The sequence below is a fragment of the Porites lutea genome, chromosome 11 (assembly GCF_958299795.1).
Source record: "Porites lutea chromosome 11, jaPorLute2.1, whole genome shotgun sequence".
NCBI lineage: Eukaryota > Metazoa > Cnidaria > Anthozoa > Scleractinia > Poritidae > Porites > Porites lutea.
Genome location: NC_133211.1, coordinates 7,294,286 through 7,317,893, shown reverse-complemented (window position 1 = coordinate 7,317,893; position 23,608 = coordinate 7,294,286). Strand labels below are relative to the sequence as shown.

General features: G+C 38.4%; 1 long non-coding RNA gene across 1 annotated transcript; it reads right to left on the bottom strand.

Moving 5' to 3' along the window:
* Window positions 1-2,259: 2,259 nt before the first annotated feature.
* On the bottom strand, window positions 2,260-4,807 carry LOC140952061 (uncharacterized). The gene is made up of 3 exons (XR_012167330.1): window positions 4,712-4,807; window positions 3,530-3,640; window positions 2,260-2,353 (listed from the first exon to the last, which is right to left on the bottom strand). It is a non-coding gene; the product is annotated as an uncharacterized lncRNA (long non-coding RNA).
* Between the last annotated feature and the right edge of the window lie 18,801 nt (window positions 4,808-23,608).

The window sequence follows — 23,608 nt, the reverse complement described above, 5'->3', positions numbered from 1 at the left end:
ACCTCTCTTGTGATTGACACATTCTAATGCCAAGTTCGAATGAATGGAGACCGATGTAATAACAGTTCAGTCGTTTTAGTTTCATTTGTTAACTGTTATGCACGTAGTTACGTTATCCGGTTGTTTGCTCCGTCGTGTGAGTGACCATAATAGGCCATTTGCACTAAGAGGTCATATGACATCGTTTTTACGAAAATGAAAGTTATATGATTTTGCCTTCGAAAAACGATTAGTGGGTCATATCTTAAACAAAATAATAGTGATTTGGTTTTTCAAACCCGCACCATTTTCTTAAAATGAGTAAGTTCGTAGCTCGTCACGTGACCAAATGTGATTTTTAAAATTAGGTATTACATCTTTCAGAACACAAATTTTGCACTTAAAGTTCAAGGGAAATGTTGAAAAGATGATGTGGTCACGTTTACATCACATCTGAGCGTAACTATCAAACGTTTAACAAGATATAAGCAAAAAGTAGTTTTGGCCGCCATGTTGGAGGGCAAGAGTATGCCCTCCAACATGGCGGCCAATACAAATCATACTGCTTTGTTGAAAAATCAAAGTGCCATAAAATATCTCCCTTAAATGCGTTCCCTCTCAAATTTCGGGAGTGAGATAATTTTTATGTGCTCTGTCAATTTTTGGCATCAGCAAGATTCCAACACATCGTTTAGAGGAAGCATTGGTCACGTGACCTCTTAGTGCAACTGGCCTATAACAGTAAAAGAATTCAAACCAAAAGACAAGGCATAGAGACCTTCAATGATTGTTTAGTTAGGTAGTCTTGAATAAAACTTATAGAACAACAACAACAAATGAGTAGAAGTCAGACATCGGAGTCAACGTGAATAGCTTATCTTCAGTTGACGATAAAAAGGATCTGTTTTAAGTAGTTGGAATATGATCATCAGCACAATTGTAGTTCTGGAAAGGACTATTGTTGACAGTGATGTTTTGTCAAACTGTGCGGGGACGTCAGGCGAACTCAAAGTGAATAGCGTGCAATCAGTTGATTTTAAAAAGGATCTTTTCTAAATGGAATATGATCGTACCCGTGGGTGGCTGACTGATTGTAGTCCTCAATAGGTCCGTTGCTAACATTGTCTCGTCATTGGTCATCAGTGAAATGGGTGTGATGTGATCGGCTGACAAATCCTCATATTCAACATACTTCAAACGCAATTTTTTTTCGCCTTCAATGAACTTCTTTTCGTCGCGTGTGATTGATAACCGCTATTGCTAAGCTTTTACCGACCGACCGCTAGTACCCATTCAGACCATCTTAGCTTCTTTTTTTGTTTTAAAGGTAATTTTTTAAAAACTAAAGTCACTACCTATGCTTTGAGCTGGTTCCTCCAAGTCTTCCTTGTGATCTTGATCCAAAGTGATTTCCCTTGGTTTCCTTTACAATCCATGATCTCCTTCCCATGACTTCCTTGATCCAGTCTACATCAAAGTATTTACATTCCTCATCTTCCTGCCAAAAAATGAGAATGACTAAGTACTTAACCCCTCCACATCTAAAGTGGCACAAATCATAATTTAACAAAATTTCCAGACTTCGCTTAAAAAAAAACCCTGAAACACAATCTAATAACCAAGAGGTTTCATTTGAATTATCACAACATGCATGGGATTTCGTCCGCAGACTCTAAAGTAAGAACCACATTGCAAAAACTCCATCATGTACCCTGGGAGTGAAAGATTTGCACGATTTTCTAAGGTATCATTTATTGAAGCGAACGTTCAAAAATGGCAATGAAAGTAGTGGCGGCTCTAATTTTTTGCATCTGAAAGAGCCAATCAAGTCATTATTTGATTAATGACATCGAACCTTTTTAAAATAGACACTAAGTCTCACAGGAGACTGGTGTTCAAGTCGCACAGGTGTGCATATAACAGAAGTGAGGACCTGGGTCCAAAAGGACTGTCCATAATACACAGGTTTCTGTAATAGAGATCATACCAAGAATTCTTGTTATTGTTTGACTTCTACCTGAGTTCTGAAAATGTGGATCATTTTACGTTTCTGGGAAACTGCCCACCTACCTCTCCCCTAAGCCAGCATCAACACTTACTTCTTCTTACCTACTTCTTACTTCGGGAAAAACGTTAGCTTAGTGGAGGGATAAAAACGTATAATGATCCAGAACTGTGAGACTTTTTCAATAAAGATCAAAATTAATTTTAAAATGATCATTGTGTCAGTGTATTCATGGCAGTTCATAGACTGAAATAATGCTAACAGAATTAACTTACCATGTTCAAAAGAGTGTCATCCTGTTAAGAGTGTTTTTCTCCGCTGTTTGTCAACCTCTACCCTTTTCCATTGACTTTCATCCCTGACATTCCTCTGAAGAGAGAAAAGAACTGTGTTTAGAGCATTCAATGGGGACTTTGTACTAAAGTCTTGAAAAAATTGCAGCTAGGTTTCCTTATCATTCAAGCCGGGTTCAACTGCATCCTGCTAGACCGCAGCTAAGTCAAGCTCGATCGAGACCAGGATTATTCAAGAGTTCAGTGTTGTACTGTAGGATTTCTCTCGAGTAGCTTTCATAACTGCTACAGTGAGTTGTTATTTTGATCATTCAAGTACATGTTATAATATACCGGTAGTAAATGGTTTGGACCCTAGAGTCATGTCTTAAAGACGTTTGAGGATCATTCAGTGAGTTGGTCTTGAATAGGACTGATAGTATGAAAGTTACAGTAACATGCCGAAGTCAGACATCAGGGTCCAAGTGAAGAGCATATCCTCAGTGGATGGCATAAAGGATCTGTTTGAAGAAGGTGGAGTTACAATGATTGTCCAGGTGGTTGTACTCCAGAATAGGGCTGTAGTCATTAGTGACGTAATATATCAAACATGAGATGCAGTGTTTCATCACCAAATGAAACACCGAGAAGAGAGTTGAAAATACGACGCGCAGCGGAGTATTTTTGACGAACTTCGAGGTGTTTCATCTGGTGATGAAACACTGTGTCGAATGTTTGATATTTCTTCTCAAACAAAATCATTTTTGAAGGAGAAATTAAGGATGCAAATACTAAGCAGTGTTTCATCCGATTTCCAAACACTCATTAAACATTAATTTCCTTTGTATTTTCTTAATGAATTATTAATGAGTTTGAGAATGATGTTTCAACGAAATTTCCCAAAATCATCACGTCAGTCAAAGTGAGTTTGTGGTCATCTTTCATGTTCATGGTGTCAGTAAAACTTTACTTATTCACCTAATGGGTCAATTAGTCATGATTTTAATGGTTGCCTGTAAGTTAAGCCATAGTATTATCGGCTGTTGATAACATTGCCATGCGACTGATGTGTTGCGATCCTTCTTTGTCACTGTAATATCAGTACTTACTTGAAACTCAAGTTTCTCTACCTTAGACAAACAGGACAAAGTACACTGGGATTGCCTAGGAATTAGTAACTGCTGTAACAAAGTTTTTACTGACCAAATCCTTCGCCCATTTTAACTTCTTTTTGTTTCTAAAAGTAAACTTTCAACAACTAAACGTCTGCTACCTGTGCTTTGAGTCCTTTCCCTTTGAGTCTTCCTTGTGATCCTGATAAGAAGTGAACTTCTGTGAACTTTTCACGTCTTTGTTTTTATTTACATAGCTTCCTTGATTCAGTCTACAATCAGAGCAACAACCAACATCACTTGATCACCATAATGCACTTCAAACAGATCCTTTGTGCCATCAACTGAATGAAATCAAGGAAAAGAAAAAGACTCAGTACTAAACCCTTTTGTGGAGGCATGAGGCCAAGCAGTTAACACCTCGAACTCCAGATCTGGAAAACTGGGGTTTAAACCACCCGGGTGTATAAAAGGATACCAGCAACATAAGGCTGGGGGTAACCCTGTAATGGACTAGCATCCCCTCCACGGGAAAGTAGCAATACTCCTACACATGCTTCATGCTAACAAAATCGGGATAAGCTCCCGCCATTTGAACCTTTGACTCAAGTGCGCCTTTACCTTACTAAACCCTTTCACTTCAAAAAGAAGTCAAAATTCAAGGTCCAACTGACGTCCAACCGATTGCCATTTATATACCATTTTTCAAGAAAAGGGTACCCCTTTCATAAACCCTCTACTGACAAATGGTACCCCTTTGGCATACCTTGTTTAGAACTTTGCATCCCTTTTAACTGCTGTAAATGCACTGTCTTAAATAGGAATCAATCACAAAAATAGAACCTTTTTGGAGTCATAAAATCCGTCTGTTAGCCCTTTTAGAACCTTTTACTGACCCAAAAGAAAGAGTTCACTACCTGTTTATAACCTTGAACTAGTGAAATCCCTGTCCTTTCATGTACTTGAAACCTGAAAAACGTACCCCTTTTGGGCGCGACCTCCCTGTATAGGCCATCACAGGGAGTACCCCAGGTGGTGTGTTTCGATCAGTCTGTTATCATCGTAATTATGGGTTGCCGCATTGTTGACAAGATCTGTGATTGGTCAATCAAATCATCTTGTCATTCATCATCAGTGAAACGAGTGTGATGTGATTGGCTGACATTGTCATATTCAACATACTTCAAACTCAAATTTTTTTTGGCCTTCAATGAAGTTCCTTTGGTCGCGTGTGATTGGTAACCGCTATTGCTAGGCTTTTACAGACCGGCCTCTAGCACCCATTCTGACCATCTTAGCTTCTTTTTGTTTTTAAGTTAATTTTTTAACAACTAAAATTGTACCTCGGCTTTGAGCTGGTTCCCCAATTCTTCCACCTCCAAAAGTGGCACAAATCAAAATTTAACAAAATTTCCAGACTTCATTTTGTTAAAAAGACCTAAAAAACAAATAAACATACCACATCAGACATCGAACATCAAACATCTGACATACCACATGAGAAATCGAACATCAGACATCAGACTTCTGACATACCTCATCAGACATCAGATGTCTAAAATACTACATCAGACATCTGATATACCACATCAGACGTCTGATATACCACATCAGATATTGGACACCAGATAGCTGACATACCATTTCAGACATCTGTCATCAGACATCTGATATACTACATCTGACATCAGAAGTCTTACATACCACATGAGACATAGGATATCAGACGTCTGTGAATATGTATGTAGATATCATGTTATCCACTCCTCTTAAGGCTTTTCAGGGATAATTTACAACACTGGTTAGGGGACTTTGCCAGACTGCTTAAGTTGCAGTTTACAAGTAATGAAGGAAAGAGTAATGATGCCCCCATATATGAGTGCGAAAGTGAGATAGACCACTACACTGGGCACTACATGCCCTACTATTTACGAAGAGTGTGTGGGTTCTTTAACGTCCCACGGATTTTTTATTACATGTGCAAGGGCTTGTGAGACAGGGCCTACGTCCTTATCCGAGAAGACTAGAAAGTCAAACTGTTTCTCCTCAGTTATTTAAAGACCCTGGGTGTTGGCCCTGCAGGGTTTTGAACCTACGGCCTCCCACACAGCAGACCGGCGCTTATCCCAATGACTTAACCAGGCGGCGGTCTGACATACTCATCAGACATCGAAAATCAGACATCAGACGTCTGATATACCACATCAGACATCTGACATCAGACATCTGACATACCACATGAGACATACGACATCAGACGTCTGACATACCTCATCAAACACCAGACATCAGACATCAGACGTCTGCTATACTACATCAGAAATCACACATCTGATATAAGACTTCTGATGTCTGATGTAGTCATCAGATGTCTCATATACCACATCAGAAATCAGACATCTGACATACCACATCAGCATCTGAAATAAGACATCTGAAATCAGACGTCTGATATACTACATAAGACATCAGACATGTAACGTGTAATATACTGCATCAGACATCTGACATACCACATTAGACATCAGACATCACACGTCTGACATACCACATTAGACATCAGACATCTGATATACCACATTTGACATCAGACGTCTGATATACTACATCTGACATCAGACGTCTCATATACCACATCAGACATCAGACGTCTAACATACCACATCAGACATGAGACGTGTGATATACTACATCAGGCATCTGACATCAGATGTCTGACATACCACATTAAGCATCAGACATCAGATATACTACATCAGAATCTGACATTACACGTCTGATATACCACATCAAGCATCAGAAGTCTGACTTACCACATTAGATAGACATCAGATGTCTGATATACCACATTAGACATCAGACGTCTGACATACCAAATTAGACACTACATCAGACAGCAGACATCTGACATGAGATATTCCACATCAGACATCAGATGTCTGACATATTAAATCTGACATCAGACGTCTCACATACCTCATTAGACATCAGACGTCTGATATACCACATCAGATGTCTCACATACCAGAGAAATCATATACCTGAGACATCAAACATCTGACATCAGACGTCTGATATACCACATTAGACATAAGACATCTGATAACCCACATCTGACATCAGACGTCTGATATACCACATCAGACATCAGATGTCTGACACACCACATTACACATCAGACATCAGACGTCTGACATACCACATTAGACATCAGGCATCTGATATACCACATTGGACATCAGATGTCTGACATACCACATCTAACATCAGACACCTGATATACCACATCAGACATCAGACGTGTGATAACCACATTAGACATCAGACATCTGATATACCACATTAGACATCAGACGTCTGACATACTACATCTGACATCAAACGTCTGATATACCACATTAGACATCACATGTATGACATACCACACCTGACATCAGATATCCGATATACCACAAACAGAAATCAGACGTGTGATATACCACAGAAGACATCAGACGTCTGACATACTACATCTGACACCAGATGTCCAATATACCACATCAGAAATCAGACGTCTGACATACCACATCAGACATCACACGTCTGACATACCACATTAGACATCAGACGTCTGGTATACCACATTTGACATCAGACGTCTGATATACTACATCTGACATCAGATGTGTGATACCCACATTAGACATCAGACGTCTGACATACTACTACGTCTGACATAACACAGCTGACGTCTGATATACCACATCAGACATCAGACATACCACATCTGAAATCAGATGTCTGATATACCACATCAGGTCTGACATACCACATTAGACATCAAACATGAGACGTCTGATATACCACATTAGACATCAGACGTCTGACATACTACATCTGACATCAGATGCTGATATACCACATCTGACATCAGATGTCGGATATACAAAATCAGACATCAGACGTCTGAAATACCACATTAGACATCAGACGTCTGATAAACTACATCTGACATCAGAGGACTGACATAGCACATTAGACATCAGATGTCTGATATACTACATCAGACATCTGACATCAGATGTCTGATATACCACATTAGACATCAGACGTCTGATAAACTACATCTGACATCAGACGTCTAATATACCACATTATTAAAAACTGAATCATTGGATAATGCAAGTCTAGCATTTTGATTGGCTTAGCCATTATGGCATATGAGCTATTATACCATGCGCTTCATATATGGTCGGTGTGCGTGTCAGTTTAAATTGGAAGCTAGCTGAGATTTTTTTTTCGCGAAGGATAGAACGGCGCCCAAAGCCAATCGTTTTAATTCATTTCTTAGAATACTAGAAATGCAATTTCATCGAAAAAAAAAGACAAAAACAAACAAAAAAGCCACAAGAGCTTGTTTGAAAGTTTGTCGAAAAACACATGAAAACACATGGAACTAAAGTACCTTGACCGGCTACGAAAGAAGACAAGTGTTGTTTCTTCATGATCACGAAGCCACTCACTGATCAAGTCACTCGCCCATAGATAACTGCGGCTTGTTTATCCGACATCAAGAATATAAATCACAAGTAACCAGCTACAAATACAGGCTATGCAGCCATTCACTAGAGCAATCGAGGCGGCAGTATAGCTTCTTTTCTTGTTCAGCAAAACCAGCTTGAGGCTTCAAACAACTTCATAACGAGCAACCGAGGTAATAGTTTTTCTCCGTTGTTCTTACTTTTATAACTGCACCGAAAATCCAAATTCACAGTAATTTTGACGGCTGTCACTTAAAAATTCTTTTCCTTCACATTATCTGCCAGGTTTTTTTAGCTGTTCTGCTGTGTAAAATCCTAGAAACCCGATGAGTTTTTAAAAAACTAATGTTCATCGCTACAATGTTTTGATTTTTCATTCATGCAGTCCAGGCAAGTCCGTTCACGCGTTGACAGTTTTGATAGCCGTGTGACATGTGAATAGCGGAAGTCCCTTGTCTTTTCCGGTTTGTTCTGGTCGGGGAGATTCAACGAAATTTTGTGAGCGTTTTTGATAAAACAATTATTCCACTCGCGCTTGTTGGATATGAGATGATTATAGCCAATTCGGCGATACACGCCTCGTTGGCTATCTATCATCTCATATCCAGCGCGCCCTCGCGGAATAATTGTTAATTAGACACCAGACGTCTGATAAACTACATCTGACATCAGATGTCTGACATACCACATTAGACATCAGTCGTGTGATATACCACATCAGACATCAGACGTCTCATATACCACATTAGACATCAGATGTCTGAGATACTACATCTGACATCAGACACCTGATATACCACATCTGACATCAGATGTCTGATATATCACATCAGACTTCAGACGTCTGAAATACCACATTAGACATCAGATGTCTGAGATACTACATCTGACATCAGACACCTGATATACCACATCTGACATCAGATGTCTGATATATCACATCAGACTTCAGACGTCTGAAATACCACATTAGACATCAGACATCTGATAAACTCAACTGACATCAGACATGTGATATACCACCTCTGACATCAGACATCAGATGTCTGACATACCACATCACACACCAGATGTCTGATAAAGTACATCTGACATCAGACATCTGGCATACCACATTAGACATCAGACGTCTTATATACCACGTCTGACATCAGATGTCTGACATACCACATTAGACATCAGACGTCTGATATACTACATCAGACATCAGACGTCTGATATACCACATTAGACATCGGACGTCTGATATACCACATCAGACGTCTAACATACCACATTAGAAATCAGATATCAGATATCTGACATCAGACGTCTGACATACCACATCAGACATCAGACATCTGATATACTACTTCAGACATCTGACATCAGACGTCTGATATACCCACTTAGAAATCAGACAGCAGACGTCTGACGTACCATATCAGACATCGAACACCTGACATCAGACATCTGACATAGCACATGAAACAAAGGACATCAGACATCAGATGCCTGACATACCTTATCAGACATCGGACATCAGACATCTCACATACCACATCAGATATCAGACATACCACATCAAACACCAGACATCAGACATCTGACTTACCACAGCAGACATTGGACATCAGACATCAAATGTCTGATGTGGTATGTCAGACGTCTGATGACTGATGTCTGATGTCTTATGCCTGATACTTGATGTGATGTCTTTTGTCTTATGTATTATGAGTGATGTCCTATATCTTATTTTTGACATCTGATGTCTTTTATCTGATATCTTATGTCTGATGACTTATTTCTGATGTCTGACGTCTTATATTTAATGTCAGATGTCTGATGTCTGATGTCTTATGTTTTTTAATGTGTGATGTCTTATGTCTTAACTTACCCATGTTCAAAAGAATATCATCCTTTTAAGAGTGTTTTTCTCTGGTGTTTGTCATCCTCCATCATTTTACATTGATTTTCATCCCCTAAATTTCTCTGAAGAGAGAAAAGAACTGTGTTTAGTGAATTCAATGGGGACTTTGTACAAAAGCCTTCCCAAAATTGTAGCTAGATTTCCTTAACATTCAAGCCGAGTTCAACTGCATCCTGCCAGATCACAGTCCCATGAACCTTTCTAAGTCAAGCCTGATTGAGACCAAGATCAAAAGGTTCAGTGTTGCACTGCAGGATTTCTCCTACATAACTTCTTTTTGTTTTTGTTTTTTTTGTTTCATAACTTAAACTTTTTGATGTCATAACGGTCTACAATCAGAGCATCAATCAACATCACTTGATCACCATAATGCAATGAAATTAAAGCAAAAAAAAGAGTAAGTACTAAACCCTTTTGTGGAGGCATGTGTGGCCAGGAAGTAAGCACCTCAAACCCCGATCTGGGCCCAGTTGTTCGAAGGCTGATTAACTCATAACACAGGGTTAAATTAAACCTGGGTTACTTTGTTTTGGTTAAAAAGCATTAATTTCCTTGGATAATTAATTTTCTCTGTTATTTTTAAGAGCATCCAATCATCAACTTGTTGACAAAAAGAACTTTAAAACTGAATTTACTTTTAAAGCTTTTATACCTGAATTCAAATTTTCGCACTAACCCTGGGTTACCTTAATCCAGCTTTGAACAACCTGGCCCTGGAGGTCTGGGGTTCAAGCTTCACCCATAATGTTGCATTGCCTCTCTTCACCCAGATGTATAAATGATTACTGGCAACGTACAGGTAGGGGGAACCCGGAAATGGACTAGCATCCCATCCAAAGGAGAGTGGCAATACTCCTAGGTATGCTTCATGCTAACCAAACATTGGCTCTAGTTGTAATGGGTTTGTCGTTTGCTCTAGTTGTATTGGGTTTGTGCAAAACTGTTACTGTCTGTCTATCTGATGTTTAACTGGACCTGAGGTTTGCTTTTTGTTTACAGCACCACTCAAAAGTGAGTTTACCACCTTGTCGCAAGATAAAAGTTCTAAAATCTGGATATAATCAATTATAAAAATTTAATCTTAATAAGGAAGCCTACTAAGTGGTTTACAGAGGAGTCATCTTATAAGTCTAAACAATTAAAGGTAAAAAATTATATTACGTTATTAGTATAAAAATCAGAGCCTTAAAAATTATATTGTTAAAAAGCACTGTAACAGGATAAAAGCACGAGTACAATGCAAACAGTTCGGGTAGTACATCATACAGGAAAGAGGTATAAATCAAAATTTAGCCTTAGATAAGTCCAGTTAAAGGCTGCTAAAGAGGGTCCAAATCGTTCCAATTTTCTGCAGCAAAGCTTAATATAGTCCAACGTTGACCCAAAAGCATTTAAATGGTTATTAATACACTTTTAAGTAAAAATAACACAGTACTTGGCCCTCTGGCATTGTAAAGGTTTCCAACAGTCTCCCAAGTGCATTGCTTGAAGAGGGGCATGCAGGGAAGATCTAGCCTTATTGTGGAGAACCTGTAATTCACTCAATGTGGTCATACTACGTAAAGTTCTTACTTATAAGAAATGACTGCATGGAAATAACTGAACTTCGTCAAGATATTCATTGACAGCGAAAATTGTAATAGAGTAACTGTGCTAAGCCTTGCATGGCTACCTGCTAACATAAAATGTAACTTCTCGGCCTTAAGAGTAAGTTGATTAAGTTTCATCCGGTCGCAAATGTGTCTGAGGTATGAATTCAGCTTTGATTCAATTTCTGAAATACATTTCCAGGAAAAATATAAAACAGTGTCATCAGCATACATGGTAATATTACAGAAGTCGAAGACATCCGGTAAATCGTTCTTACATAATTAGAAACATTATTGGGCCCAGAATAGAACCCTGTACAATTCCAACATATACTACAGCTTTGTCAAACTGGACATTGCTGCAAGTTTCTGTTGGATAAGAAGGAGTCAAACTAGTTCTGCGTATTATCATCTACTCCAAAGCCATAACAGTTTTTTTTTTTCATAACAGTTACTATTACATAATTTATACAAACGTTCAAAGAACGGATCCTAAAAATATAACATACATATACCCACAATATTGCTGGCAAGCATTAGCGAGCCTTCGCACTATTTGACAGGGTCAGTGGTGTTACATAACACATTCTTGATTTCTTGGATGTCAGATTCGCAATGCAACAACCAATGATTTGTTCTATCCATTTCACTACTAGCACTCCACACTGCATGTGTTGCTGGCGATTCAGAGATTCATAACAGGTGAACAGTAAGGATCCTTTTTTTGATTGCCAAAATGTTTCTAAGTATTCATCGATGTGGCAATCAGTTTAGTGATGAATTTTGAGGATGACATGATGTTTTTGTGATTTTTATTCTGCCTAACTAAGTTACTAAAGGAGATGTGTATTATTAAATGCATCATGCTTCATGGAGATTTCTTCCTTGAAAAGTCTGTCAGACAATTATGCAGGTATCAATGTTCAGACAGAGAGGGGGGTAAGGGCATAGATGTGGCATATGAACACTTCCTTTGTCCCCTCTCTGCAAGATTTTGACCAAAACTTTTGCTCTAAACAGCAGTATTTTTGAACACAGAAAGGGATATTTAATCAGATTTCAACAATTTTCTAGTCCTAAGGGTGGGGAATTTGACCAAATACATGCTAAAAAATTCAAATTTTGCACCTTGCCTCTACCCTCCTCTCCATTCAAACATTGATACCTGCATCACTGCTGACAGCAAACAATGGTAGTCAATTTTTGGTCAAAGACATCCACACAGTTACGATCATTTCCCTGTCCAAGTACCAGTGTTTTTTATAAGGGAAACTATTATACTGCACTGGGAATCTTGAACTGACAAAATTTTCTGAGTACCTATCCTCTATCCCAATATAACCACATTCCCATCATGAGCACTCACAGGGTTGTCATTAAGAGATAGGGGCCAGGGATTTCCCCCCGCTACTTTTGAAGAAAAATAGAACCAAACGAAATCCCTAGCTGTTTGATTCCCCACCTACTTGTTATATTTGCCCGGCAACTTGAAATCTTACTGACAACCCTGACTCACTTTTACATTGATACTTCTAGTAAAAAACTTGATACCCAGTCTCTTAACTTTTTGTTATGCTGGACACATTTACAACACTGCACATGTAAGCTTACCTATAATCACTATGAGCTTGTTATCTCCAACAAGAAATGCACCAATAACAAACTCTTCACATCAAGTATAGTTTAAAAGATGGTAATCAAAGTTCAATATTGTTCCACTTTGTTTGGATTAAAGCTTTGAGCTGTCAAATATGAATTAAGGACAAGTACAAGTTTTATGAACATGTACGAAGTCAGAGGTGTATAAATGAATTCTTTATTCCTCCTGGAGAGTTGTTTCCACTTAATCACTTACCACTTACATCTGCTGGACAGAATGATTGTGAAGCTGAAGAGAACAGTACAGTCCGTCCATCACATGTCGGGGAAAGGCCCACACAAACGAAACTGACATATAACCAAAAGTTGGTACATTTGTCCGCCATCTTGTTGTGCTTAGCGACCGAGCAACCTCTTAAATGATGGACCGCTGACCAGTACCCTGATTACCAAAGTACCCCTCCCCGCTGCCTTCCCCAACAATCGGGGCTGTAAGTCTGGTATTTCTAACTTTTTTCCGGTGAAAATTTGCTGTCTTCCTCCTGTAATCGTTTTTGGCCCAAGACTCCCATAACTCTAACCTCAAAGATGAATTTGAATTACTATTCCATGACCATGTCTTATGTTTCGCCAAAAACCAAAATATTGTTTATTTCTAAGACCAAAATACCACCCTGTTCTCGGTTCTGATTGGCTGAGCTTTATTTTTCTGTTTTTTGTATTTGTTTTGTTTTGTTTTTTTTTTTGGTTCAATGTGCACGTGTGAATAAAGGTCCTGCAAATTGAACCCAAAGCCTAATTCGATGAACTCCAAATTAAATCAAGCACTAGGAAAAGGATATTTGCGGAGAAAAAAGGTTCGCTGACAATTCTTCCTCGTTTTTAATAAAACACGATCTAATTGCCCAGGCATACAGACCTTATAAAGCTTATTTTCTTTTATCTTCAAAGAGGCCGGTACATGAAATGCTGTGTAAATTGAACATTCCAGGTCTAGGGGTCGACACGCCGGCGTCAAGGACTCTTAGTTTATCAAACGATTCAACAAGAAATAAGGAAATGTTTTCTTCACAATCTTAACTCGACGTATTACTCGCTATTTCTCTGCAGAGCATTTTGTGAAAGTTAACATTCGATAATTTGACAAAATTTTTTGAGAAAAGTTACGTCAATTAGAGCCAATTCCATTCGCGGAACGAGGACGTGGGACCAACGATCACTCGCGCGAGATTTGCTCCGCGGCAGGCATCAAGAATACGAAAATCAGTAAAGTAAGCATGCCTTTCCGAGATTTTTCCCCACATCTATATCAAAATGAGTATTTCTAAAACTGAAAAATAAAATTGTAGTGGATTTACCTGTAAAGGAAATGTAACAACCAACTGAATGCAACAACATCATCTTCTTTAAAGCCACGCGGTTTAAACCAGAGAATTATTAACTCGACCATGTTCTCTACCTTGGGTAACACATATATATTCTTGTATCACTGCAAACACCACTACTTTTGCTGTTTAGCCACGGTCTACATAAAAGGTCCTTCTTGCTTAAGACTATAAATTCTAAAATAGCTTTCATGTTCAGGAATTCGGTCGCCATGTTAATTCTTTCCTCGTGGAAAAGGTAACAAAAGAGTAAATTAATTGAATATTCATAAGCTTCAAATACAATTCAAGAAACGTACTCAGTTGCTTCAGTTGTCAAAGCCAAGAGCAACTGAAGACCGAGGAAAAACATATATGTACATAAAAATGTGACGAAAATAGAGTCATTGTTACTTTGAGTTTGTTTCTTTGGATATTGAACCGTGACTGAAGTTTGACGGTTACAGTCTCAAAGAATTTATGATCTTTGAATGGCCGGTAACGCATGGATATTTCATACCAAGAATTAAAACAAAGGAAGACGATTTGATTTATAAAATTAGCCTTCATCAAAAAGAGTTTTGAGCCAGGGTTTGATGTAGTCTGTGTGAATGCGTTTGAAAAACTTCTTCCTCTAAGTTAGTTCCCATAGGAACCCGGGCTCCTGGTTCCCCAGGATTAAAGAGCCGCCTGCCACGCCTTTTCAGTGAGAATAACTTAGGCTCCAAAGGTAAGGAAAAATGGGCAGCAAAAAATGCACCATCGCTGCAGAACAAGTTGAAAAGCGATGTTGCGCGTTTTACCACCTATATCAAACCTGTCTGGCAACAAATCAGGTTGTTAACACGTCAGGTTTGCACCAGGGTGGTAAAACGCGCAACATCGCTATTCAACTTATTCTGCGGCGATTTTGCAAAGCTAGTTGCACGTTTTTTGTAGCCTGTTTTTCCCTACCTTAAAGGAAACAATTGTATAATATCTTCGAGCAGACCAAAACTTAATCTTGATACTCTATATTTTTAGAACAATTGTGAAGTTTGTCCCAAGTCCCATTGAAGAAAACCCAAAATTTATCAAATACATATTAACATAGATTCCCCGTCGAAGATGACTTATAAGTAGAGACCCTCTAGAAGAAAAGGGGTAGACATGCCAAACGCGAGCCCGAGTCTAACCCCCTGCAACCCCTTGTAACTAAAACCCAGTATCCCCTGTAACTTCTTGTAAGCCTGTTACCCCTTATTAGTAAAATCCAACTAGTGGTCTATTATCAATGCTGCGTTCTGATTGGTTGAGCTACTATATGTTATAGCCCACTAGTAGCGAAAAGCGCCGGCTTTTTGGCGGCTTGCTTGCTTGCTGCTTGCTTGCTTGCTTGCTTGCTTGCTTGCTTGCTTGCTTGCTTGCTTGCTTATTTCGAGCGAACTCGAACTGAACTTTTTTGGCGGCAAAAAAGGATTAAAGTCTAGCTTTAACAGCTAAAGTGTTTTTGTCTCGATATTTTTGACCAGCTAGTTGGGTTTTACTAAAACAATTATTCCTCTCGCCCTCATGGCCTCTGAGTCAATAGCCCATTCGGCTTTCAGCCTCATGGGCTATTTACTCAAAGCCCATTCGGGCTCAAGGAATAATTATTAATAAGCCCATGTAACCACTTGTAATCCCTGTATGGAGAGCGGTGTATACGAATCTTAAGGTGTTGTCAGTAATTTACGCGAGACAAAACATAGACAAGATAAACATGACATTCACTAACACACAAAACAACTACATGTAGCTTGTCATTCAGCGTCCAGGCAATTTCGAGAAAACTAAAGAAAACAAACTCTCTATTGAGAGTCATTTAGGGACTTGTCAGAAATTAGCAGGGGGGAGGGGGGGTGGAAACAGAGGGAAGGTCACAACTTTTTGAGACTGCAGAAAAGGGAGGGGTCATGAAAAATGGGCCGTTAAAAGGGGGAGGGTCATGCAAATATGTGTCCGTGATCATCTAGAGGTTCACCCACAGAAGAAAAAAGAAGTTCTTTATTTTGTGAAAAAAAAACCTGGGAGAAATAGGAGAATTGAGTGATCAGCTGTCAGAATCAGAGTCGGACTCTTAATGCTGTCATCTAAAATGTACGTATATGGCATTACAAAGAACAGATTAGAAATATATTTTGAGCTTTCATAATACTGACTCACCCTAGTGTATTGCAAGAACTAGATTTTATCATTTATACAAGAAGGGGAGGGTCATTATATTTTAGGCCAAGGTCAAGGGGAGGGTTAGCAAATTTCACTCCCATTGCAGGGATGGGTCACCTCATTTCCAAACCCAAATTTAAAATCCCCCCCCTCCCCCCCTGCTAATTTCTGACAAGTCCCTTAGTTGCAAACATCGGATATCGGACGTCAAACATCAGACATCGCACATCGGACATCAGACATCTGACATTAGACATCGGAAGTCTGAAGTCTGAAATCCAAGAACAATGTCGGATGTCTTTCCAGTCTAAAGTCTGAAGTTTGAAGTCCGAAGTCTGAAGCTCAAAGTTAGAAGCCAGAACTCTGAATTCTGGGTCAGACGTCTAACGTCCGTTCCGAGTTCCGAAGCACGTTGTCTGAGATCCGAAGTCACAATACCGAAGTCAGTCCGAAGTCTGAAGTTCTAAGTTCGAAAATCGGGAAGTGGGAAGTCCCTCTTCGGCTTGCGTACTTCGTGTGAATTACTAAGACCGATCGAAGATCAAACTAAATTGCTTCTCTGTGGCTATGAAACTTAAAAATGGAAAAAAATTAACATTTAGGCTTGACTCGAGGCTGGCTCACTCGGGCTCGCGCTTGGCTCCTGCAACGACCAAACCCAGTCTTTTTAAAGGCGGCCGTAAGTCGAAGAGTCTACACTGACAAAGGTGTCTGTTAGAGAAGCTTAGAGAGTTTTATTTGACTGTAACGACGACAAGGGTTACGGGTAATAGTTAATTGACCCTCTTTCTTCCGGAGAGATCAGGGGAAGAGTAAGAAAGAACCCTGGAAACAAGGTTGAGGGCCAAAGGGGCGTATGGTGCTTGCGCGCTCAGTCACGCGGTGTCCCATTCAACTTCTAAAGAGTAGGGGCGTTGCCCCCTTGTGGGCCAGTACGCAAGAACAAACCTAAAAAATTGTCGAAGTTGACAACAAAAACCTATAACAAAATAGACAACATAGTAATAGCAACACGAGGAAGATAAGGAATCGCTGGAAAACGGTGCAACTGCCTATGTTACTAAGCTTAACTTATTTCAAATAAATTATATCTTTTTCATAACAAAGTTGAGTTTTTTCCCCAAATTTTGCCTGCCGCGAAAGCTTCACCGTCACTTTTGCTTGAAGAGCACGGTCCCAATAAGACCAAGAGAGATGAGCAAAAACTTAATCACCAGCGTGGAAATGGGTTGGAAAATTTATGACCACGCCCAAGCAGGAAAGAGACGCTTTTGATTTATGTGGGATTTCTGATGTCGCCAGAACAGAAAAAAGAATATACTGTACCCTGTGAGAGAGGAGAAATTTGCTTTATTCATTGTTTGTGGCGTGTAAAATTGGCCAGTAATTTATGTAAGTACATTTTGTTAATAAAGACAAAAAAAGTTCTTCATGTTGATCCCACAGATAATTCACCAGTCAGACGTTGTAAACATAACAGCGACTTTATTTAAGTCTTCTTTATTATTTTGGTTTCTAACAAATTAATTGAGTGCACAACAAAGATATAAAATTTTACCAAACCAAAATAGGTACTCCACTTTGAAAATGTTGTAAAATTGTACACAAAAAGCATATTTATCAAAATCACTCTGTTGAAAATGCAGGGTTAACATTACAGGTACAATACCCTGGGAGCAGAGGTTTCTCTCTAGTATGGCTTTTAGCATTCACAAAGTCATTTGCATGGCTTTCTCATGGGGCGTAAACAAACTAACCACGATACAGACAAGCCAGGTGAACGGCTTCATAAACACTAAAGCCATGCAAAAGAGAAACATCTACTCACACGGTCTAGGTACAAGTTTGGGTGCAACTGAAGCTATCAGGGTTCAAGTTACAGGATCTAGTGTCACACCAACACATTAAATTCTATGCTATCAAAAAATATGCATGTAAATAATATTGATATATAAATATAATAATAAACTGGTTCAAGACTTCAGAGGTAGTGTGTAGTTTTATTACCACAGCTCTGTTTTGTGTGGCCAAAAGATGGGACCACACTCATCAGGTAATATCAACAATTATATATTATATATAAATAAATATATAATATTTAATATTAAAAATGTTATTTTAATTATGTTAGTGCTGATTTCAAATAAGACCTAAGCCACATTAATAATATTAATCTTTCCATTCATGAAAAAGAAACCATTCAATAAATAATAAGAAAATTAATAATAATGATTATGATGATAATAATAATTCCATAATAATTGAATTATTATTATTATTATTATTATTATTGTTAAAGCAGTGATAATTTGTTCATACATTTTGTATAGTTAACAGCATGATTTGTAGTGATATTTGGCATAAATACCATGAGTGATATTTCAAAATTGTTATACGTAATTTCACAAGCCGTTAGGCGAGTGAAATTTGAGACAATTTTGAAATATCACGAGTGGCATTTATGCCAAATACCACATACAAATCACGCTATTATTTGTTTATACAACAACGCACAAAAGGTTTGTAATTTTCACATGTTGGTATCTCAAATTAAGCGAAAATACCACTGCTCTAATCCAGTCAAATTGCAGAAATTTCTCATGTAGTAGTATAAAATCAAGAACTCAATGAAAAATGCATGGGAAATTGGGGAACAATGACAAGACTAGCTAATTTCAAAGTGTTTCATGAGGTGGATAGTGAGTGGCTCAATCTTTAAAATATGGGGCTTTCTCTTGCATGTATCTCTTCATGCTGCTTCCAGGCCGTTGACTTGCTAAAGCATTCATCGCAATACTTGCACCTATAAAAAATAGCCTTCATGTGAACTCGTTCGTGCCTCTTGCAATTTGATAACTGGTGAAAGCATTTATCACAATACTTGCATTTATAAGGCTTCACTTTTGTGTGAATTTGTTCATGAGTTTTGCAATGGGACATTTGGTTAAAGTATCTGTCACAATAATTGCACTTGTAAGGTTTTACTCCAGTGTGAATTTGTTCATGCCTCTTGCGATGAGTGGACGTATCAAAATGCTTCTCACAATATGTGCACTTGTGAGGTCTCAATCCCATGTGAATCTGTTCATGAGTATTGCGAGATGACGACTGGGTAAAAAACTTATCGCAATATTTGCATTTATAAGGTTTCACTTTAGTGTGGACACGTTCATGGACCTTGCACTCTGAGAATGTTGCGAAACATGAACAACAATAGCCACACTTGTGACGTTTCTCCCCTTTTTTGGCCTTATTTTTTGTGATTGTTGGATGTAGTTCTTTTGTCTGGTTTGCTTCACTTTTAACCTCATATTCTGGTATTATGTCGTCACTTTCCATTACTCTTGATCACCAAGAGGAAATTTCCATGAGAAGTAATAATTATGAAGTTTGTTGTTCCAGCTTTGTGTACAACATATCCTTTCCTCTTCAAATTAGCATGTTTCTCAGAGGATGGAGTGAAGTGGATTGTCACAGAAGTTCCATCTCATTGTGATCATTTTCTCTGCAAACAATAACAAGCAATAATAGTTTATCATGAAGCTCCTTCAAGATTTCATGTAGCAGTTTCCAGTCTATGTAAGCCAGTCATACACCAATCTTTCTTGAAAAACAAAAAAAACGATCATCATCATCATCATCAAAATTACCACCATTTAATACTAATATGGTTTTTACAATACCTCAATGGAAAATAGTCAAAGGCAAACATCAAGGTACCAAGATTTACTGATCACTTACAGATCTAGGGGTGGTTGCATGTGAAAAGTCCCAACTGTATAGTGCTTTGAGGGAGAAAATTGATTTTGGTATGGATAGGTAGATTATAAGAGGTGATCACACATGGAAGTTCCACTGTAGTTGAATGATACATGTTCAACACCATCTGGGTGGCATTACAGAGTATGGTGATATTGAGAATCAGCCAAGATTTCATAATCAATTATCAGATAAAAAACTTTGATTGAATCAATTGAAAATTTTCCATAATTGATTGTCTCATTGCTTAACGTTTTTGATCAATGACCAATTATTATACTACAGTAGATCACTTTAAGATCACGTATGTTGTTGACGGTCTTCATTTTTTAATGGAACCAGGGGAACTTTGTAATTACTTTAGGCAAGCTAGCCAATCCATAAAAGAATATGTTTGGGTTTTAATAACTTACAACGACATTTTATTTTTATCAGTTATGTTCAGCCTTATAAGGGGGTAAGTGCATAAAATATACTAATCTTCAAGATGTCAAGATTTTACAAAGTTTTAAAGGATCCTGAGTAGGATACAATCCTACTCAGGTTCCTAAGTTCCTGTTAACGTACGTTCTCAAACAGGATCCTGTGAAATCTTGTAAAATCCTTCACATGACTTCAACCAGTAGTGTTATTCAGTTAAAGAGTAAGTAGGCAGTTTTCCCAAGTGTTAACCCTTTAAGTCCCAATAGTGTCTAACGTCAATTTTCTCCTAATGATATCCATAAAATGTCAAGAGATTAGGTTATGAGAATTACCGTAATAAAATGATCACCTAAGAGAAAATGCCTTGATCTTTTATCCAATTCTCTCAACTTATTTTTGAAGAAAATGTATAGACATCAGTTTGGAGAATTTGTATTTGGATATTGGGGCTTAAACGGTTAACACACTTCTTATCTGTATTGAATTGACGAGCAACATCATGGCCTCTTTGTACTGTCACGTGGATAGCAATACATAGCATCTAACAACTTACAACCCTGATCATAATCTTGTCTCCGTGATTAAAAATGCTTAAAAAGGGCTCGCCAAAAGTTTCTAAACAAATCGTGCGTCATGCTTTTGCAAGGATACAAAGCATCCAGCATCCCTACTAGTCTCTTTAGACCAGAATACCAAGACACTTGTAGAAACAAGTTTCTTTTGTTGTTGTTCAACGAAATGCAAATAATTCAGTGGCCGGGTATTCTGAAATCTAGCCGAAAGCCTTACCTTTAGAGGCAGATTAAAATCCTCAAGAGTTTCAGTGACTTCTCGCTATAAAGGAGCAAAAGAACAGCTCTAGAATCGTAGATATTGGACTCTTTAACGTCGAAGGCAGCAGCCATTACAATAAATTGTGCCCAGTCTTTTTTGCGAAGCGAAAAGGAACCTGGCCTGCTTTGAATTTTAAATCATGGGAAGGACTACTGGAGGGGGGTTCGGAGGAGCAAGTAAAGCGATTTCATGCAACGCCCAATAACTTGGATCATATTTCTGCATTTTAAATCGGGCGGCAAGAGTTGACGAAAACTGATAAAAAAAAAACCTTATCGTTTACCAAAAAATTGGCTTGGTGGACGCTTGTTTCACTATACACCTTTTTGAGTCACTTTTTACAGGCTTTTTACAGAAAGTGTTTATAGCAGTCAATCATATGTGTGCATTTACAAGTAGGTCTGAAATGAAACATCTGATGCAAGCGTTGTGCAATTCGAATGCGCTCACGTTTCCAAAATGTGCAACTAATCGTTTACAGAACAACTCCTTCATAACCATGCCATTTCATTTGTGAAAAAAAATCAGTAAAGGATTTTTGAATGACATAGCTATAACGGATTAGATACATTTAAATAGTTAGTTACTGCGCTTTTCACAAACATACGAATTCTGAAGTTCAAAAGCCAACTAACGATCGCGTTTTTCGCTGCCGTCAATCATCTTAACGGACCTCTTAGGAAACAAAACTTTACTTTGACGGGTTCAAAAGGTCAAGGTTTGCGATTTGTGATTGGTGGATTTCGATCCGTTTTGTGTGTTTCTGTGTTTCAAGGTTCGTTGCTTGTGATCGTAAATATGCTTGACAGCAGCGAAAAACGCAATTTGTGAAGGCGGTTTTTGAACTTTACAGTTCGCATGTTTGTGAAAAGCGCAGTAACATATTGGCAGTGTGCGCGAATTTGAAATACGCAACGCTCACGTAGTTTCGTACTTGCCTCCTTTGGATCACGTGACCCGAAACGCTTTGGCCGCGCAGAATAATGAGGCCTAGGGACTAGGCATGTTTCATACCTCAGCTGAAAGCTGGTAGAATTGAAGGAGGGAAAGAGGTGTTGGCTTAACAAAAAAGGTCACACGTGGAAATTCGACTGTATTAGCCTTCAATCACTTTTTGTGAAAACACTGTAATCTACAGTGGTACCCTAAGGGCTGCTATTAAGTGCTACTGTCCCAAATGTTCCTCTGTCATAAAATCCAAGATGGCGGCTTCATCAATGCCAACATAAACAAGCAGCTTTAATTCGCCCGCCCAAAATACGCCTGCACTGCACGCTATGTTCTCAACTATTAATTTCTTAAAAAGTGAAAGCACGTCATGCTTACGACTGATTTTGTATTTTTCAAAAGGTGCATATTTAACATATTGTATTGCAAAAGAGGAATGTGCATAAATTTTGAGTACAAAGGTCTTTTTCCTTTCCTTTTTGGCCACTGGACTTCTTCATGTGCATGTGTATCTTTTTTTTATGATATTTCAACCACGAGAGAATTGTCTATCTCATTTCCTCTTGATTTTAACCATAAACATGGACCTGGGTGTTACCTTTCAAAGGTTTCTAAGACATATTTGAACTTAATGACATATATTCTATATACGGCCAATTCAAACCGCCATAAGTAGAAAATTTAAATACATTTAATCATGAATGCGCTTTATACGCCGAGCTTGACAACAATCTACCGAATATTTAGTAAAGCCATCAAATATCACTGCTTTTTAATCGAGTTTTTCCACACTCTTAAACCAATGGTTAAATATTCAAGACACATTTATCAATTGGGTTTTTGTCAAGATTACCCGAGTTCTAGAAGGAGGGGGCTAAATATCGAAGAGATTCCATTTTCCCCACCGAGGAGGAGGGGCCCAGGATACTCCCTTCTAAACTTTCTAACCGTGTATTTCAATCTATATGGTACTATGGAGCAGTTGTCATCTAAACCTAGGTTCAAGATTGGTGATAAAGTTAGGATAAGTAAATAAAAAAGAAAGGTGTTTGATGAAGGCTACACACCTAATTGGACTGAAGAGATATTCTTGGTTGATAAAATCCAA